Genomic DNA, 19411 nt, shown 5'->3' on the forward strand with positions numbered 1-19411 from the left:
TATCGGTCCACAATACATAGGGTTGACGTGCACTACTGCTGACCGCTGCCCTATACTGCAGCAGTCCTTCAGCGGTATAGGGACTGACGCACAGTCTGCTAAACACTAACACACAACCTGCTTGGTCCACAAAAGTTCTTATAAGGACTGGTAACTTGGTATAGGGTGCTACGGTACATAGGCCTGAGTGCAGTACAGTCTGCTGTTCTGTAAGGACTGCTATCGGTCCACAATACATAGGGTTGCCGTGCACTACTGCTGACCGCTGCCCTATACTGCAGCAGTCCTTCAGCGGTATAGGGACTGACGCACAGTCTGCTAAACACTAATACACAACCTGCTTGGTCCACAAAAGTTCTTATAAGGACTGGTAACTTGGTATAGGGTGCTACGGTACATAGGCCTGAGTGCGTTACAGTCTGCTGTTCTGTAAGGACCGCTATCGGTCCACAATACATAGGGTTGCCGTGCACTACTGCTGACCGCTGCCCTATACTGCAGCAGTCCTTCATTGGTATAGGGACTGACGTACAGTCTGCTAATCACTAACACACAACCTGCTTGGTCCACAAAAGTTCTTATAAGGACTGGTAACTTGGTATAGGGTGCTACGGTACATAGGCCTGAGTGCGTTACAGTCTGCTGTTCTGTAAGGACCGCTATCGGTCCACAATACATAGGGTTGCCGTGCACTACTGCTGACCGCTGCCCTATACTGCAGCAGTCCTTCATTGGTATAGGGACTGACGTACAGTCTGCTAATCACTAACACACAACCTGCTTGGTCCACAAAAGTTCTTATAAGGACTGGTAACTTGGTATAGGGTGCTACGGTACATAGGCCTGAGTGCGTTACAGTCTGCTGTTCTGTAAGGACCGCTATCGGTCCACAATACATAGGGTTGCCGTGCACTACTGCTGACCGCTGCCCTATACTGCAGCAGTCCTTCATTGGTATAGGGACTGACGTACAGTCTGCTAATCACTAACACACAACCTGCTTGGTCCACAAAAGTTCTTATAAGGACTGGTAACTTGGTATAGGGTGCTACGGTACATAGGCCTGAGTGCGTTACAGTCTGCTGTTCTGTAAGGACCGCTATCGGTCCACAATACATAGGGTTGCCGTGCACTACTGCTGACCGCTGCCCTATACTGCAGCAGTCCTTCAGCGGTATAGGGACTGACGCACAGTCTGCTAAACACTAACACACAACCTGCTTGGTCCACAAAAGTTCTTATAAGGACTGGTAACTTGGTATAGGGTGCTACGGTACATAGGCCTGAGTGCGTTACAGTCTGCTGTTCTGTAAGGACCGCTATCGGTCCACAATACATAGGGTTGCCGTGCACTACTGCTGACCGCTGCCCTATACTGCAGCAGTCCTTCAGCGGTATAGGGACTGACGCACAGTCTGCTAAACACTAACACACAACCTGCTTGGTCCACAAAAGTTCTTATAAGGACTGGTAACTTGGTATAGGGTGCTACGGTACATAGGCCTGAGTGCAGTACAGTCTGCTGTTCTGTAAGGACCGCTATCGGTCCACAATACATAGGGTTGCCGTGCACTACTGCTGACCGCTGCCCTATACTGCAGCAGTCCTTCATTGGTATAGGGACTGACGTACAGTCTGCTAATCACTAACACACAACCTGCTTGGTCCACAAAAGTTCTTATAAGGACTGGTAACTTGGTATAGGGTGCTACGGTACATAGGCCTGAGTGCAGTACAGTCTGCTGTTCTGTAAGGACCGCTATCGGTCCACAATACATAGGGTTGCCGTGCACTACTGCTGACCGCTGCCCTATACTGCAGCAGTCCTTCATTGGTATAGGGACTGACGTACAGTCTGCTAATCACTAACACACAACCTGCTTGGTCCACAAAAGTTCTTATAAGGACTGGTAACTTGGTATAGGGTGCTACGGTACATAGGCCTGAGTGCGTTACAGTCTGCTGTTCTGTAAGGACCGCTATCGGTCCACAATACATAGGGTTGCCGTGCACTACTGCTGACCGCTGCCCTATACTGCAGCAGTCCTTCATTGGTATAGGGACTGACGTACAGTCTGCTAATCACTAACACACAACCTGCTTGGTCCACAAAAGTTCTTATAAGGACTGGTAACTTGGTATAGGGTGCTACGGTACATAGGCCTGAGTGCGTTACAGTCTGCTGTTCTGTAAGGACCGCTATCGGTCCACAATACATAGGGTTGCCGTGCACTACTGCTGACCGCTGCCCTATACTGCAGCAGTCCTTCAGCGGTATAGGGACTGACGCACAGTCTGCTAAACACTAACACACAACCTGCTTGGTCCACAAAAGTTCTTATAAGGACTGGTAACTTGGTATAGGGTGCTACGGTACATAGGCCTGAGTGCAGTACAGTCTGCTGTTCTGTAAGGACCGCTATCGGTCCACAATACATAGGGTTGCCGTGCACTACTGCTGACCGCTGCCCTATACTGCAGCAGTCCTTCATTGGTATAGGGACTGACGTACAGTCTGCTAATCACTAACACACAACCTGCTTGGTCCACAAAAGTTCTTATAAGGACTGGTAACTTGGTATAGGGTGCTACGGTACATAGGCCTGAGTGCGTTACAGTCTGCTGTTCTGTAAGGACCGCTATCGGTCCACAATACATAGGGTTGCCGTGCACTACTGCTGACCGCTGCCCTATACTGCAGCAGTCCTTCATTGGTATAGGGACTGACGTACAGTCTGCTAATCACTAACACACAACCTGCTTGGTCCACAAAAGTTTTTATAAGGACTGGTAACTTGGTATAGGGTGCTACGGTACATAGGCCTGAGTGCAGTACAGTCTGCTGTTCTGTAAGGACCGCTATCGGTCCACAATACATAGGGTTGACGTGCACTACTGCTGACCGCTGCCCTATACTGCAGCAGTCCTTCATTGGTATAGGGACTGACGTACAGTCTGCTAATCACTAACACACAACCTGCTTGGTCCACAAAAGTTCTTATAAGGACTGGTAACTTGGTATAGGGTGCTACGGTACATAGGCCTGAGTGCAGTACAGTCTGCTGTTCTGTAAGGACCGCTATCGGTCCACAATACATAGGGTTGACGTGCACTACTGCTGACCGCTGCCCTATACTGCAGCAGTCCTTCAGCGGTATAGGGACTAAGAGTTTTGTCACAGGGTGATTTAAAAAATGACAGGCAGAGGAAGAGGCAGGCCCTTCCGCAGGGGTGGTAGGGGTAGGGCAGGAGCAACAGCCTTGAGCCAAAGTGGGAAGTTGCAGAAGGTGCGTTCAATTACTTTAAAGGACGCACCAGACTTGGTTGAGTGGCTCACTCAGCCTTATTCTTCTGCACCCTCCTCATCCTCTCGATCTGCACCCTCTTCTTCACTCTCTGCTATGTGCACCCCCAAAGACACTACCACCAACAACACCACCACCACCACATACCTTCCGCTTGAGTGCAAATGGGGGCCTTCATGCTCCAGTGTTTTAATAGGGACCCCCGTATAAAAAGCATGAGGGTCAAGGACCAGTACTGGGTGGCAACGTACTTAGATCCCCGGTACAAACACAAAATGGCGGAAATGTTACCGCCGTCGCAGAGGGCTGTCAGAATGCAGCACTTCCAGGCCTTGCTTCGAGAAATGCTGCATTCTGCTTTTGCGTGCGCTGGCAGAGGAGCAATTCCCACTCCCAGAGAAGGATTTGCGGGTACCAATCCAACAGCGCCTGCAAGAAGAGGCCGGTTTGAAGATGTGTTGGTGACTTCGGATATGAGGTCATTCTTTCAGCCGGCCCATCGACAGGTGTCATCCGGATCCAGCATCAGGGAACGCCTAGACCGTCAGGTGTCCGACTACATTGGGTTAACGGCCGATGTGGACGCTCTGAGGAGTGATGAACCCCTAGACTACTGGGTGGGCAGGCTTGACCTCTGGCCAGAGCTTGCCCAATTTGCAATCGAACTGTTGGCTTGCCCCTCATCCAGTGTCCTGTCCGAAAGGACGTTCAGCGCAGCAGGGGGGATTGTGACCGATAAGCGTACTCGCCTAGCTCACGACAGTGTTAACTACCTCACATTTCTAAAAATGAATGAGGCATGGATCTCGGAGGAATTCAACACATGTGATCAGTAGACCATGTATATGTCTATAAACAATTTTTGGAATCAAGCACACAGACCTTCTTAATTCATTTGGCTCACTTCCCTGACCCAAAAAAGCACACCGTACTATATGCCCCTACCCTCCTCTTTGAAGAGGTTGAGCGGTGTCATATTTCTACTGGGGCTGCTTATTATGAGGGGTTCCCACCATCCCTGTGCTGTGCTGACTTCCTCCTGGGTGTTCTTATTATGAGGGGCTCCCACCATCCCTGTGCTGTGCTGACTTCCTCCTGGGGGTTCTTATTATGAGGGGCTCCCACCATCCCTGTGCTGTGCTGACTTCCTCCTGGGGGTTCTTATTATGAGGGGATCACACCATCCCTGTGCTGTGCTGACTTCCTCCTGGGGCTGCTTACGGTGCTGCTGTCAGCGCTGTATGTCACGGAGCTGCTGTCAGCGCTGTATGTCACGGAGCTGCTGTCAGCGCTGTATGTCACGGAGCTGCTGTCAGCGCTGTATGTCACGGAGCTGCTGTCAGCGCTGTATGTCACGGAGCTGCTGTCAGCGCTGTATGTCACGGAGCTGCTGTCAGCGCTGTATGTCACGGAGCTGCTGTCAGCGCTGTATGTCACGGTGCTGCTGTCAGCGCTGTATGTCACGGAGCTGCTGTCAGCGCTGTATGTCACGGAGCTGCTGTCAGTGCTGTATGTCACGGAGCTGCTGTCAGCGCTGTATGTCACGGAGCTGCTGTCAGCGCTGTATGTCACGGAGCTGCTGTCAGCGCTGTATGTCACGGTGCTGCTGTCAGCGCTGTATGTCACGGAGCTGCTGTCAGCGCTGTATGTCACGGAGCTGCTGTCAGTGCTGTATGTCACGGAGCTGCTGTCAGCGCTGTATGTCACGGAGCTGCTGTCAGCGCTGTATGTCACGGAGCTGCTGTCAGCGCTGTATGTCACGGTGCTGCTGTCAGCGCTGTATGTCACGGAGCTGCTGTCAGCGCTGTATGTCACGGAGCTGCTGTCAGCGCTGTATGTCACGGAGCTGCTGTCAGCGCTGTATGTCACGGAGCTGCTGTCAGCGCTGTATGTCACGGAGCTGCTGTCAGCGCTGTATGTCACGGTGCTGATGTCAGTGCTCTGTATTACGGTGCTGCTGTCAGTGCTCTGTATCTCCTGCACCCTCTTGTTTGCCTACCCTGGTCCCTGACCTTCCCTCTCCTCCATTGCCTTCATTAGCTCCATAGTCCTGAATTGTCAGAACAATTTCCCAAATAAAAAAAAAATGCTTGTAGTTATCGATCCCAAATTCACCTCATACATGTATTATGCTATTGTCCAGGTGGTGGGACTACGTGCTACCCCCTAATAATTACCCCGTGGCCGCAAATTCGACCTAAAGGTTTGCGAAATTCGCCTCCCATTGAAGTCAATGGAGCCCGCGGCGAACGGTCGTTTTCGCGAACGTTTGTGCCCGTTCGCGTTTCGCGTTCGCGAAACGTCCCGTCGGAAGTTCGTCCATCACTAGAGAATACAGATATTTATATAGAAGGTAGTGGTTATGTAGTACAAGGCACTAACAGATTTATATCAGAGGAGGGTATTTGTGTCAGGTGAAGGAATGAACTGGAGTGACATGGTAACGACAGTTAGATTTAAGATTCCAAGAACCTATGAGGGGTAATATAGGGACCAAGGTTTCCATATAAGGTCAAAGGAGCAGAATGTTTTGTGCTGTAGGGTTAGAGATTTCTCCCATCGAATGTGTTGGTGGGTGGTATTGATCATTTTGGATGGGTTGGGGGACAGGTCTTGTTTCCAGTGCCTGTTAATAGATAGTTTGGTGGATAATAGGATTTTGGCTACTATAACACGGTACATGATCTGGAATTTGTCAATACCTAAATTAAGTAGGGCTAGAGCATGGATATTTTTGCAACATCATAAGATAGATCCCCAGATATATTTCCTGGGGAACCACAGCCATGCCAACAGAATAAGGAGCTCATGGGAAACATCTAAGAAAATCTGAGGCAAGAAATCTTCTTGTAACAAAAGGAAGTTCCCAGGGGAAAGAATGGTATCTGGAGGAGCCGGTTCTTCTGACACACCAAACATACAAGACAGAGCATCCAGCTTTGTGTTTTTTTTACCCTGGCCTGTAGGTGACTTGGAAAACAAATCTTGTGAAGAATAGTGCCCACCTGGTCTGCCGTGGTTTCAGGTGTCTTGCTGCTCGCAAATACTCCAAGTTAAGGTGGTCAGTATATATCAAGATTGGATGGGCTGCCTCTTCCAGCAAATATCTCCACTCTTTGAGAGCAGCCGTAATCGCCAGAAGCTCACGATCTCCCACATCATAATTTTTATCTGCCGGGGACAACTTGTGGGAAAAGAAAGCCACACGATGTAGTAAGGCCTTGGCCCCTTGATGTTGAGACAGAACTGCCCCCACTGCCGTCTCTAAGGCGTCTACCTCTAAGACAAATGGTAGAGCAGGGTCTGGATGCCACAGTATAGGGGCAGCTGTAAAAAGTCCTTTCAGAGCCTCAAATGCAGATTGTGCTTCGGAAGACCACTGGAATTGTTGGGATTGTCTTGTCAAATGGGTAATGGGGGAAATTATTGCGGAGAATCCCTTGATAAACTTCCTATAGAAATTTGCGAATCCTATGCACCATTGCACCTCTTTTTTGTCTGTGGGAGCTGGCCAATCCAGGATGGTAGGGACCTTCTGGGGGTCCATCTTGATGCCATCTGTGGATAGGATAAGGCGCAGGAATTGGATACTTGGGCACTCAAACTTTCACTTTTTAGGTTTTGTGTATAAGCTGTGCTGTCTAAGTCGGGCCAAGACATTTATGACGTGTCCCCGATGAGCCTCTAAGGAAGTAGAAAAAATGTAAATATCATCTAGATACACAATAACAAATACATCTAAATTGTCCAGGAAGACATCATTAATAAAGTGCTGGAATCTTGCTGGGGCATTGCAAAGTCTGAAGGGCATTACTAAGTATTTGAAATGTCCAAATTGGGTACGAAAAGCTGTTTCCCATTCGTCACCTTAACGAATGTGAACCAAGTTGTATGCCCCATGTAAGTCTAATTTCGTGAAGATGATAGCAGAATGGAGTCTCTAAAACAGCTCTGGCACCAAAGGTAAGGGATAATAATTTTGTTATTTTATTGAGGAGAGCGGAGAGTTTGCTGGAGTGTATGTAGAGCTGACTCAGCAGTAGTAGTTTGCAGAGGGTCCTCATAAAGTCAATCCATGGTCACAAATAATGAAGTCAGATTTGAGAGGCATGGGTTACCCTGTTCCAGCAAACGGTGGGCCCAGGACTGAAGCTCACCTTGCGGGAGGGAGATTACATACTCCACTTTAGTAGCCTAGAGAGAAAAGGTCTGGGTTTGTAATGAAAAGTATAGTACACAGGCGTTATGAAAAGTCCTGAATTTGCTGCAATTACCTGAGAACTTTTCTGGAGTTGGTACCTGGTGTTCGGATGGCTGCATTACTACAGTAGATGCAGGAGGAAGTTCCACTAAAGCAGATTAGGCGGAAGCTGACATGGGAGAAGAGAGTGCTGTAAGCTGATGGCACAGCTGATCCACCAGGGGGTTGCTCATCCAGGCTTGGACATGGCTGCTTTGTACTATCACGTACCTGGTAGAAGAGCCTGATTGGACGAGCAAGGCCACCCTTACACCTCTGACTTGGGACCTCTGATAGTGTGAACAGAAGGCGCCGGAGTGCAGAGTCACATGAGTGCCAAGAAGTCTTTTCCAGCAGCAGGGCGGATGTCCAAGTAGGGCTGAGGAAGTCACTGGAAGGCTTCAGCAAGAAGACCGACAGGCTGGGTCATACACGGCCATGAGAATCGGATGTAGGGTATAGGCAGGATCGTAGTCAGGAGGCAAGCCAGGTCAAACAGTCGGATCAGTAAAACAGGAGCCAAGGAGAAGACAGGAGATTGGTCACAGGACAAGCCAAGATCGGTGCAGGTGGCGTTCAAGGGATGGTCAAGACAAGCTGGGTGGATAACAGGAATCAAGATACAGGTTCTCAGAAATCAGGTTCAATGGGTGGGATCGGATTTTCTCTGCCAGTGATTCTATCATCAAGTTAAAAATTGATGGGGACATTGAACACCCCTGTCTTGTACCATTGGTTATGGCAAAAGGTTTGGAGAGTAAACTTGCAGTGTACACCTGGCCTGAAGGGGTGGAGTATAATGCTAAAACAGCAGAGAGTATCCTCCCTTGGAAACCAAGCTTTCTTGAGAACCTATGACTAGGGATGTGCTTTATGTTTGGGTCGAACATGAGTTTGACTTGAACATTGGCTGTTCGTCTGTTCGTTGAACAGCAAACAATTTGGGGTTTTCGCGGCAAATTCGAAAGCCGCAGAACACCCTTTAAAAGTCTATAGTAGAAATCTAAAGTGCTAATTTTAAAGGCTTATATGCATGGTTTTGTCATAAAAAGTGTTTGGGGACCTGTGGCATCCAGACCATCCGGTGGCTTCAGTATTGTCAGTTGACCAATTACCCCAGGTTAGCCCAGCCATATTCAGCTCTTACTTGATGTGATACTATTATACGCTGTGGAGACCAGCCATTTGAACTGGGTAGATTTTTGGAGACACAGTCCTGCTCATATTCCTTGTTTTTAATACCTTTATCGGAAATGTTTCGCTTACAATATCGCCTCAAAATATATATATGATTGACCCTCTTATAGACAACCCTGAAGAACGAGACATAGATATTCTGAAACGCATCGGGTGAACTACGAGAAACGTACAGTCAATCATTGTGGTGATGTTCTACTTTGTACATAGTAATTGCAACCATTCCAATATATTTTGTATTTATTGTGTATACTAGGGCTGGGCTTTATGTTCAAGTCGAATATGAGTTTGACTCAAACATTGGCTGTTTGCCAGTTCCCCGAACAGCGAACAATTTCGGGCGTTTGCTGCAAATTCGAAAGTCGCGGAACATACTTTAAAAGTCTATGGAAGAAATCAAAAGTGCTCATTTTAAAGGCTTATATGCAAGTTAATGTCATAAAAAGTGTTTGCCCCAGGGGACATGTATCAATGCAAAAAAAGTTTTAAAAACTGACTTTTTTTGGGAACAGTGATTTTAATAATGCTTAAAGTGAAACAATAAAAATGTAATATTCCTTTAAATTTCGTACCTGGGGGGTGTCTATAGCATGCCTGTAAAGTGGTACATGTTTCCTGTGCTTAGAACAGTCTGACAGCAAAATTACATTTCTAAAGGAAAAAAAGTAATCTAAAACTACTCGCAGCTATAATGAATTGTTGGACCCGGGAATACACATAAAAGTTAATTGATAAAAATGGCATGGGATTCCCCCACAGGGGAACCCCGAACCAAAATAAAAAAAAAATGCATGGGGGTCCCCCCAAATTCCATACCAGGCCCTTCAGGTCTGGTATGGATATTAAGGGGAATTCCATGCCAAAATTTAAAAACAAAATGGCGTGGGGTCCCCCAAAAATCCATACCAGACCGTTATCTGAGCATGCAACCTGACAGGCCACAGAAAAAGGGGGGTGAGAGAGCTCCCCCCTCCTGAACAGTACCAGGCCACATGCCCTCAAGGGAGGATGCTTTGGGGTAGCCCCCCAAAGCACCTTGTCCCAATGTTGATGGGGGGAAGGGCCTTGCCGGGTGGTTGTGGGGGTCTGCGGGCAGGGGGGATTATCAGAATCTGGAAGCTCCCTTTAACAGGGGGACCCCCAGATCCTGCCCCCATGTGAATTTTGATAATGGGGTAAGAATGTACCCCTACCATTTCACAAAAAAGTGTCAAAAATGTTAAAAAAAGACAATAGACAGTTTTTGACATAAACAGGTGACTCCACCCCCTCTGACACCACGGGGAAAGCCATAGGGAAGTCCCTGTGTGTCAGAGGGGCGGGGTCACTGGGTGGCCCTGCCCTCTGTTATATAAGAGCTGTCACCTGAACGGAAGTGTCACACAGCAGGAGACTCCCATTGAGGCGGATCGTCTGAAGGATGAAGCAGAGAAGCCGGAGGAAGATGCCGGATGAGAAGACCGGCAGAAGAAACGGAGGAAGATAGAGGAAGAAGTGGGGAAAGAAGAAGATGGAGGAAGAAGAACAAGAAGAACAAAACCAAAGGGAGACCAGAAGAAGATAGAAGAAGAAGCGGGGAAAGAAGACATTAATAAAGTAATTGTCAAAAACCGTCTATTGTCTTTTTAAAATATTTTTGACACTTGTTTGTGAAATGGTAGGGGTACATTTGTACCCCATTACCTATTCACACAGGGGCAGGATCTGGGGGTCCCCTTGTTAAAGGGGGCTTCCAGATTCCGATAAGCACCCTGCCCGCAGACCCCCACAACCACCAGGCAAGGGTTGTGGGGATGAGGCCCTTCTCCCCATCAACATGGGGACAAGCCGCATGGGTAGCCCCCCAAAGCACCCTCCCAATGTTGAGGGCATGTGGCTCTCTTGTCCCCCCTCTTTTACCTGCGGCCTGTCAGGTTGCATGCTCGGATAAGGGTCTGGTATGGATTTTTGGGGGGAACCCACTCCATTTTTTTTTGGCATAGGGTTCCCCTTAGTAACCATGCCAGACCTTAAGGGCCTGGTATGGAATTTGGGGGAACCCCCCCACACATTTTTTTTTTACATTTTGGTTCAGGGTTCCCCTGTGCGGGAATCCCATGCTGTTTTTATCAATGAACTTTTATGTGTATTGCCGGGACCGACATTTCATTATAGCCACGAGTAGTTTTAAATGACTTTTTTTACTTTAGACATGTAATTTTGCTGTCAAACTGTTCAAAACGCGGGAAACATGCGCCACTACAGGCATACTATAGACACCCCCCAGGTATGAAATTTAAAGGAATATTACACTTTTATTGTTTCACTTTAAGCATTATTAAAATCACTGCTCCCAAAAAAACAACAGTTTTAAACTTTTTTTTGCATTGATACATTTCCCCTGGGGCAGGACCCAGGTCCCCGAACACTTTTTTAAGACAATACAATGGTTATAAGCCTTTAAAAGCACTTTAAGAGCACTTTTGATTTTGCATGTTCATGTTCCATAGACTTTAATGGTGTTCGCGTGTTCGAACAAATTTTTTACCTGTTAGCATGTTCTGGTGTGAACCGAACGGGGGGGTTGTATTCGACCCATCCCTGCCTGTGACATGTAGCCTCAATGAACCCGGTCAAAAGCCTTCTCCGCATCAATAGAAAGCATCAGCAAAATGAACAACATTTATTACACGTCTTGTGGAATCAGAAGTTTGTCTAACAGGAACAAATCCTTTCTGATCCGGCTGTATTAGGGAAGGTAGTACTTTCTTCAACCTTTGTGCCAGAGTTTTAGCATACAATTAGATGTCTGCATTAAGCAGGGAAATTGGTCAGAAAATAGCCAGGTACAATGTGATGCAAATCTATCTGTAGCAGTGGCAAAGCCTCCATTCCTAATATATACTGTATATATACAACATTTGGAGAGAGAGGAAAATGGGACTTTAAATGAGGCGGTCACTGAATAAATACTTCAATTAAATTTATTTATAAAATACAAATCACATCATGAAATGTGACAATCGGGGATACAGGACACAATAAACTATGATACACTTGTTTAAATACACTTCTTTAAAGAGGAAGTAAACCCTGATGAGTTTACTTCCTCTTTCATTCCCTGCAAAGGCAAAGCATAATGGACTACTATGCATCGCATAGTAGCCCATTATGTGTCACTTACCTGACACAGGAGCCAGCGAAGTCGCCGCTGTCACCTGTAGTCCGCCGCATCCATCTTGCTGGTGGCGTCTCGCAGCTCCGCCGCTGTCATTTGGCGAAGCCGCAATGACGTCACTCCCGCGCATGCGCACGGGAGTCGACACGCGCGGCAGCTCCATTCTTGGAAATGCCGCGCTCAGTGCGCCTGCGCGCCGCTGTCTACGGCGCATGCGCCGTAGACAGCGGTGCCCGTTTTCGGGCAAATATCTCCTAAACCATATAGGTTTAGGAGATATTGCTTGGACCTACAGGTAAGCCTTAATCTAGGCTTACCTGTAGGTCAAAGTGGTTTGTAAGGGTTTACAACCACTTTAAATATACAGGTATTATACAAAATAGAATACATCATGGTTATCAATGCAAATGCATAGACACACTCATCCATTCATAAAACCAATAAACATAACCAATTGCTCATGGTGAGCCAAACTTGTCTGGGCATCAGTTGGATATATACTGGACGCACATTTCATGGCTCATGCCAATCATCAGGAGTAAAAATGCTCAGAAATTAAATCAAAGATATCTATAAATAATAAATATAGGATAACATTTAGACGGAGAACTATCTCTCAAATAAAGGGGGGCTATAACTTACAATCTGGCCCAAAAGTGATGCCCAATCTATGTCCAGGGGATACAAAGGACAGGAACATCGATCTCCCCCAGGGCTGAGGTGAGGTATCACATTCAGATCAAGGACAGCAGCCGGGTAGAAACCAGGTGACCATGTCACGACCATATGTGTCTGATGTATGCTTAACATAGTTACATAGTTACATAGTTACATAGTTAGTCAGGTTGAAAAAGACACAAGTCCATACAGTTCAACCAAAAAAAATAAAAAATATATCATAAATATCATACCAGCCCATATACCCAATTCTATACCCACAGTTGATCCAGAGGAAGGCAAAAAACCCTAGCAGAGCATGATCCAATTTGCTAAAGCAGGGGAAAAAATTCCTTCCTGATCCCCCGAGAGGCAATCAGATTTTCCCCGGATCAACCTTACCTATAAATGTTAGTACCCAGTTATATTGTGTACACTTAGGAAAGAATCCAGGCCTTTCTTAAAGCAATCCACTGAGCTGGCCATAACCACCTCTGCAGGGAGTCTATTCCACATTTTCACAGCTCTTACTGTGAGGAAACCTTTCCGTATTTGGAGATGAAATCTCTTCTCCTCTAGATGTAAAGAGTGCCCCCTTGTCCTCTTTGTTGACTGTAAAGTGAATAACTCGACACCAAGTTCCCTATATGGACCCCTTATATATTTGTACATGTTGATCATATCCCCCTTAATCTCCTCTTATCAAGAGTGAATAAATTCAGTTCCTCTAATCTTTCCTCATAGCTGAGTTCCTCCATGCCTCTTATCAGTTTGGTTGCCCTTCTCTGCACTTTCTCCAGTTCACCGATATCCTTTTTGAGAACTGGTGCCCAAAACTGAACTGCATATTCCAGATGAGGTCTTACTTCAACAGGGGCAAAATGATATCTCTCTCTCTGGAGTACATACCTCTCTTAATACAAGAAAGGACTTTGCTCGCTTTGGAAACTGCAGCTTGGCATTGCATGCTATTATTGAGCTTATGATCTACCAAAACCCCCAGATCCTTCTCCACTATGTATTCCCCCAGTTGTACTCCTTCTTGCATGTATGATGCATGCATATTCTTAGCCCCCAAGTGCATAACTTTACATTTCTCAGCATTAAACCTCATCTGCCACATAGTCGCCCAATTAGACAGAGCATTGAGGTCGGCTTGTAAATTGGAGACATCCTGTAAGGACGTTATTCCACTGCATAGCTTGGTGTCATCTGCAAACACGGAAATGTTACTTTTGATCCCAGACCCAATATCATTTATAAAGATATTAAAAAGTAAGGGTCCTAACACTGAACCTTGATGTACACCACTGATAACCTTAGACCATTCAGAGTAAGAATCATTAACCACTACTCTCTGAATTCTGTCTTTTAGCCAGTTTTCTATCCATTTACAAACTGATATTTCCAAACCTGTAGACTTTACCTTACACATGAGCCGTGTGTGCTTAACAGTCCATACTGCTCTGCAAGGATATAGAGATAAAACCTTGTAAACTAAATTTACTATTAATGGAACAATACCATACTTGTACACAAATTAATAAATAGTATGCAGTTAATGCAATGATATAAAATGTAATAATTGAGTAGACTACAACCAGAGACAATGTGCAATGTATACCCACTGTGGGTGAATACAAGGCAAACCCACCGTATGGTGGTGAACTAAAAAGATGTAGGTAAATCTTAGTTACCTTGTGTATACAGTAATTCTATGGCTGTAGACATGCCTTGTATGAATGATCCATGTGAAATGGCCAGCTGGCTAACCCAGACAGCTTATATCCCCAGCAAATGGCGGATGCCCACCAACATCATGAAGCTCCAGTTGGTGGAAAAAAAAGAGGAAAAACAGCTCCATGCTCAGGCGTATGAACACACCGAGCAGAGAAAACAATCATGACGCTGATGCACAGGAAGCAGGATCCCGCCCCCACCCCTATGCAAGGGGGTGGTGGGGTAGGGAAGAGACTGCTGTGCATCCCAGCTCCGGGGTCAGAGAAATGCCCCATCACCTCCCCATCCCCCCAGCGACAAATGGGCCCACCCAGGGCCGATGGAAGTGCAATAATAAATGAATCCCATATACTATGTCTAATAAACCTATATATGAGCAATAAATGCCAGGGTATGAGACTATAGAGATATTTCCTTCCCGCTGAGCGTACGCAGATGTGCATACTCGGCTTCCGGGGGTTATAACGGGATGATGCCCGCGCCTGCAGGCATCATCCCGGTACCGTTTTTCACAGCGGGCGATTGGCTATCCAGCCATAACAACCGATGTGGCTAAAAGCCGCTCGGCTGTTGTGCCGGAGGAGCGGGAGGGGACGTCCCCCCTCCCGCCGCTGTTACCAGTGCTCCCGCTCAATCGGGAGCACTGATTCATGATCCGATGCCTCCGGCTGCTGGGCAGGGACTGGAATGAAGCCTAATAGTAAACACGGAAGCGACGTCATGATGTCACTTCCCGTTTACTCGGCTGCCAATGGAGCCGGTTTAAAAAAAATATACAGTATTCAGAATCGCCGTTTTCGGTGATCTGAATACATTGAAGTGTAACGGAGGGATCGGGGGTCTTAGACCCCCCGATCCCTCCATAAAGAGTACCTGTCACCACCTCTTACTGTCACAAGGGATGTTTACATTTCTTGTGACAGCAATAAAAGTGATCAAATTTTTATTTAAAAAAAAAACAATTTAATTCATTTAAAAAATAAATAAATTAAAAAAATTGAAAGCGTCCGCCGTCCCCGTGAGCTCGCGAAGCAAAGAAAACGCATTCGGAAGTAGTGGCCGCATATGTAAACAGTGTTCAAATCACACATGTGAGGTATCGCCACGATCGTCAGAGCGAGAGCAATAATTCTAGCACTAGACCTCCTCTGTAACACTAATCTAGTAACCGTAAAAAAATTTAACGGTTGAGATTTTTAGGTACCGTACTTTGTTGTCATTCCACGAGAGCGTGCAATTATAAAGTGTAACATGTTTAGTATCTATTTACTCAGCGTAACATTATCTTTCATATTATGCCAAAAAATTGGGCTAATTTTACTGTTTAGTTTTTTTTTAATTCATGAAAGTGTCCCTTTTCCCAAAAAGTTGCGTTTAAAACACCACATCTACTTTGGGAAAGTTTTGCCGTTAGAAGCAGAATTCAATAATTTGGCCAAGTAGGGGCTTAAGAGGGAGGAGAAGGTGTGGTAGTATTCATTTATGAACCCATCAGGGTCAGGGGATTTCCCACAAGGCACTCATTGGATTGTCTGTTGTATTTCTAATGTAGAGAAGGGGTGATTCAGTTCCTCAAGGTCAGAGGGACTGAATGAAGGGAGTTTGAGTTTAGCTAAAAAGGAAGAGATTGCGTCAGAGGAAGGTTGGGTGACCAATGGATCTCCTTTTAAATTATAAAGGGAGCTGTGGTAATCTGCAAATGCGTCTGTTTTGTGTTGTGGGTTGGATAGTTTTTTTTTGTGTAAACGGGTAAAGGAGGTATGGGATTTTAGATTTAATTCTATGAAATTTTAGACGGGAGGCTAGGAATTTTCCAGCTTTGTTATGCAAGGAGTCTAATTTGGCGAAGCATGTGTTCATGCTTTTCTTGCAATAGGGACCAGAGTTGCAAGCATAGCTTGACAAAGTCAGATGCAGTATTTGGGTCAGGGTGAGACGTAGTCTTCCAAAGTTTGGAGATCAGTTAACATACATTGTAGTTTTGTGTTATGGGCTCATTTGGCCTGGGCGCCTAATTGGATCAAGATTCTGCGAGTGTACACTTTGTGTGCATTCTATAGGGAAAATATGGTAATGTCAGTTTGTAGGGTTTCAGTTAATTAGTTTTGTTAAAACATCTCCACAATAAGGTAGGGCAGAGGGAATCTGATTCTGAAATTGATGGAGATAGGTGCATGGTCAGACCATGTGATATCACCGATTACGGAGGAAGATATCTGCTGTAGCAGCAACTTATCCACTAAGCATAAGTCAATATGTGAATAAGAATTGAACCTGGGGGAATGATATGAATCATCTCTTTCAGATGCATGTAAGCATCTCCACGAATCATAGAGATCCTTACTGCGCAGAAGGTTAGGCAGGTGAGATGGACGGTGCTTCCTACCAGAGGTCATCTCCACATAATATTGAGTTACCTTGTTTTTATTTCTCAATGTATTTAAAAAACTTGCAAAAGAATTTTCCTTGATTGGAGTTGGAAGCATATACCCCCACGATGGTGTAGATATTAGAATTAATTGTGTAAACTAGAATGATGTATTTGCTACCTTTGTCTATTACGGAAGAGTGGAGTCTAAAGTCCACAGAGTTTCTGATGGCAATAAAAAAACCTCTCTTCTTGAAGATAAATTTGTAAGAGAAGGTGAAGGGAAAGTCCTTATGTTGGTATTTCGGAGCAGCAGATGATTTGAAGTGGGTCTCCTGAACAACGACTAGAAAAAGGAAATTAAGGTCTGGTGTGACCCCTCTGACACATCCATCCCTAATAGTGCACAAAAAAACAAGAAAAATAGCCTTGGGACTTTAGATGAGGTGAGAGAGGTTTAACCAATGTTCACAGTGAACAATGAGACAAAATCAATTTATTTGTTTCAAAATGTTATGTAACAGAGTGGCAACAACAATGATTGTGAGTTACCTGGCATAATAGCCAATGCACACAACACAGATGAAAGTAAATGTACAAAGATTTATTGCAAGTGTTATGCAGTACATCAATGAGCAACAATAAAACTTGGAAGTTGCTACTGTAGGTCAGTAAATACACATACACAATAAGAAAATAAATAAAATGTACATACATATAAACAGGGAAGTATATAAACATAATGCAAACATCAATAATACCCAGCATGTACCCGCATAAAACAAGCAACAAAGCCCTATGCATTTTGCGAGACCCTGCTCGCTTCTTCAGGGGCAGATGCATGAATGTTCTATCTGCAATGTAAGTGATAAAATCAATAGATGTATATTGTTGATAGATGGGGGCAGGTGGAATGATTGGCAAGAGAGGTCTGAAACAGAGACTTCATACTTATCTATTAGAGTTATCTATTGCCATACAGATGAGAAAATAGGAAGGGACTTGTGAATTCACAGTGCCTTGGGTAATGTGGAATGAGAGAAGATTGGCGTAGAACAATCGCCATAGTAGTCAGAAGGAAGATATGTCTAAGCAGGTTGAGAGGGGAAGAGCCAAAAAGAGGAAAAGGAACAGTAAAAAAAATTCAAAAGAGTCAGTGCAGCTCAACTGCAGTATGTGGGGAAGAACTTCATAGGAAGCTGGTAAGAGAACACTTACTTCTCCAGGGAAACAGCTTAATCGCTATTAATAGCACTTAAGTGATGGGTTCCAGCAGTCATTTTTCCCTATTATTACATCTATCCAGGCACCGATTCCATTCTGTAGGAAACTTGTATGCAGAGCGTGAGGGATGTACTCTCGGCGGGTCAGCTGGGATGGTGTCCCAGTCATGCAGTAGACTAAGCCATTCATTGAGTGTGTTAATAATTGAGGTTGAACCATCGCTTGTGATCTTGGGTGTGGCAGAGTACTTCCATTGATACCCAATATAATGGTTCCTCTGGGCTTTGGTGATGGACAGTAGAATTTTGCACCTCTGTAGAGTGTGAGCAGAAAGATCAGGCAAGACTTGAATGGTTGCAGCTCGTTCAGGAAGGTGGTCTTTTTTGCAGAACGCTGCCAGAATAGATTCCTTCGCCTGATAATAGTGCATCCTCAGGAGAACATTTATGGGTACTTTTTGAGGGCGGAAGTATGGTTTGGGGACCCTGTTAATACTGTCTATGGTAAGGACACCTAGAGTTAGGGATGGTGCTACAGCTTGAAATAGCTTCCGTACGTATTGCGGAAGCTTGGCAGTTGGTACCGACTCTGGAATGCCTCTGAGTTTTAAATTGTTGCACCTGGAGCTATTCTCCAGGTTTGTTACTTTTGACTTCAACCAGGCAATGTCCTCAGATTGAGATGTGTGTGCCTCCACCATTTCATTATAGGACTCCAAACATGCACTCATAGAGTCTTCCAAGTTGTTTACTCTGTCCCCTAGGTCTGGTATGTCAGCCTTACATGTTTGAAAGCAGGCAAGGATGTAGACTTGGAGGGAGGAGCGAAGGAACAATAGCATGCCCTTCATTATGATGTCTGACATCAGCTGTCCTACTGTGGGGAATGAGGCAATTGGATCAGGTAAGGAAGCATTATCCTGCTGGTCACCTTTCTCCATGCAAACTTCACATCTGAACCCCTTGTCATCTTTAGGTAGCTGCATACAGTACTCACAGACTTCTCTGTACTCACTGAGTTGCATAATTCTCTTTCCAGTGCCTGCATGCCTGCTGGGTGCACTGGGGTATCCTCTCCAATGCCTGGGTGCCTGGGACCCATAACCTACTGTGGAGCGTATTGCAATAAGCTGGAAGCTTCTTTTAATGCAGTAATATGCCCTTACTTTCATTGAGAAATATATTACATGTCTTACAGCATCGAGAAACATGAACAGGAAGCAGGAATATACAAGTACATACAGTGGTGTGAAAAAGTGTTTGCCCCCTTCCTCATTTCCTGTTCCTTTGCATGTTTGTCACACTTAAGTGTTTCGGAACATCAAACCAATTTAAACAATAGTCAAGGACAACACAAGTAAACACAAAATGCAATTTGTAAATTAAGGTGTTTATTATTAAAGGTGAAAAAAAATCCAAACCATCATGGCCCTGTGTGAAAAAGTGATTGCCCCCCTTGTTAAAACATACTATAACTGTGGTTGTCCACACCTGAGTTCAATTTCTCTAGCCACACCCAGGCCT

This window comes from Lithobates pipiens, unplaced genomic scaffold, assembly GCF_037356315.1.
Source record: "Lithobates pipiens isolate NorthernLeopardFrog02 unplaced genomic scaffold, aLitPip1_a1.2 Scaffold_19, whole genome shotgun sequence".
NCBI classification, from domain to species: Eukaryota; Metazoa; Chordata; class Amphibia; order Anura; family Ranidae; genus Lithobates; species Lithobates pipiens.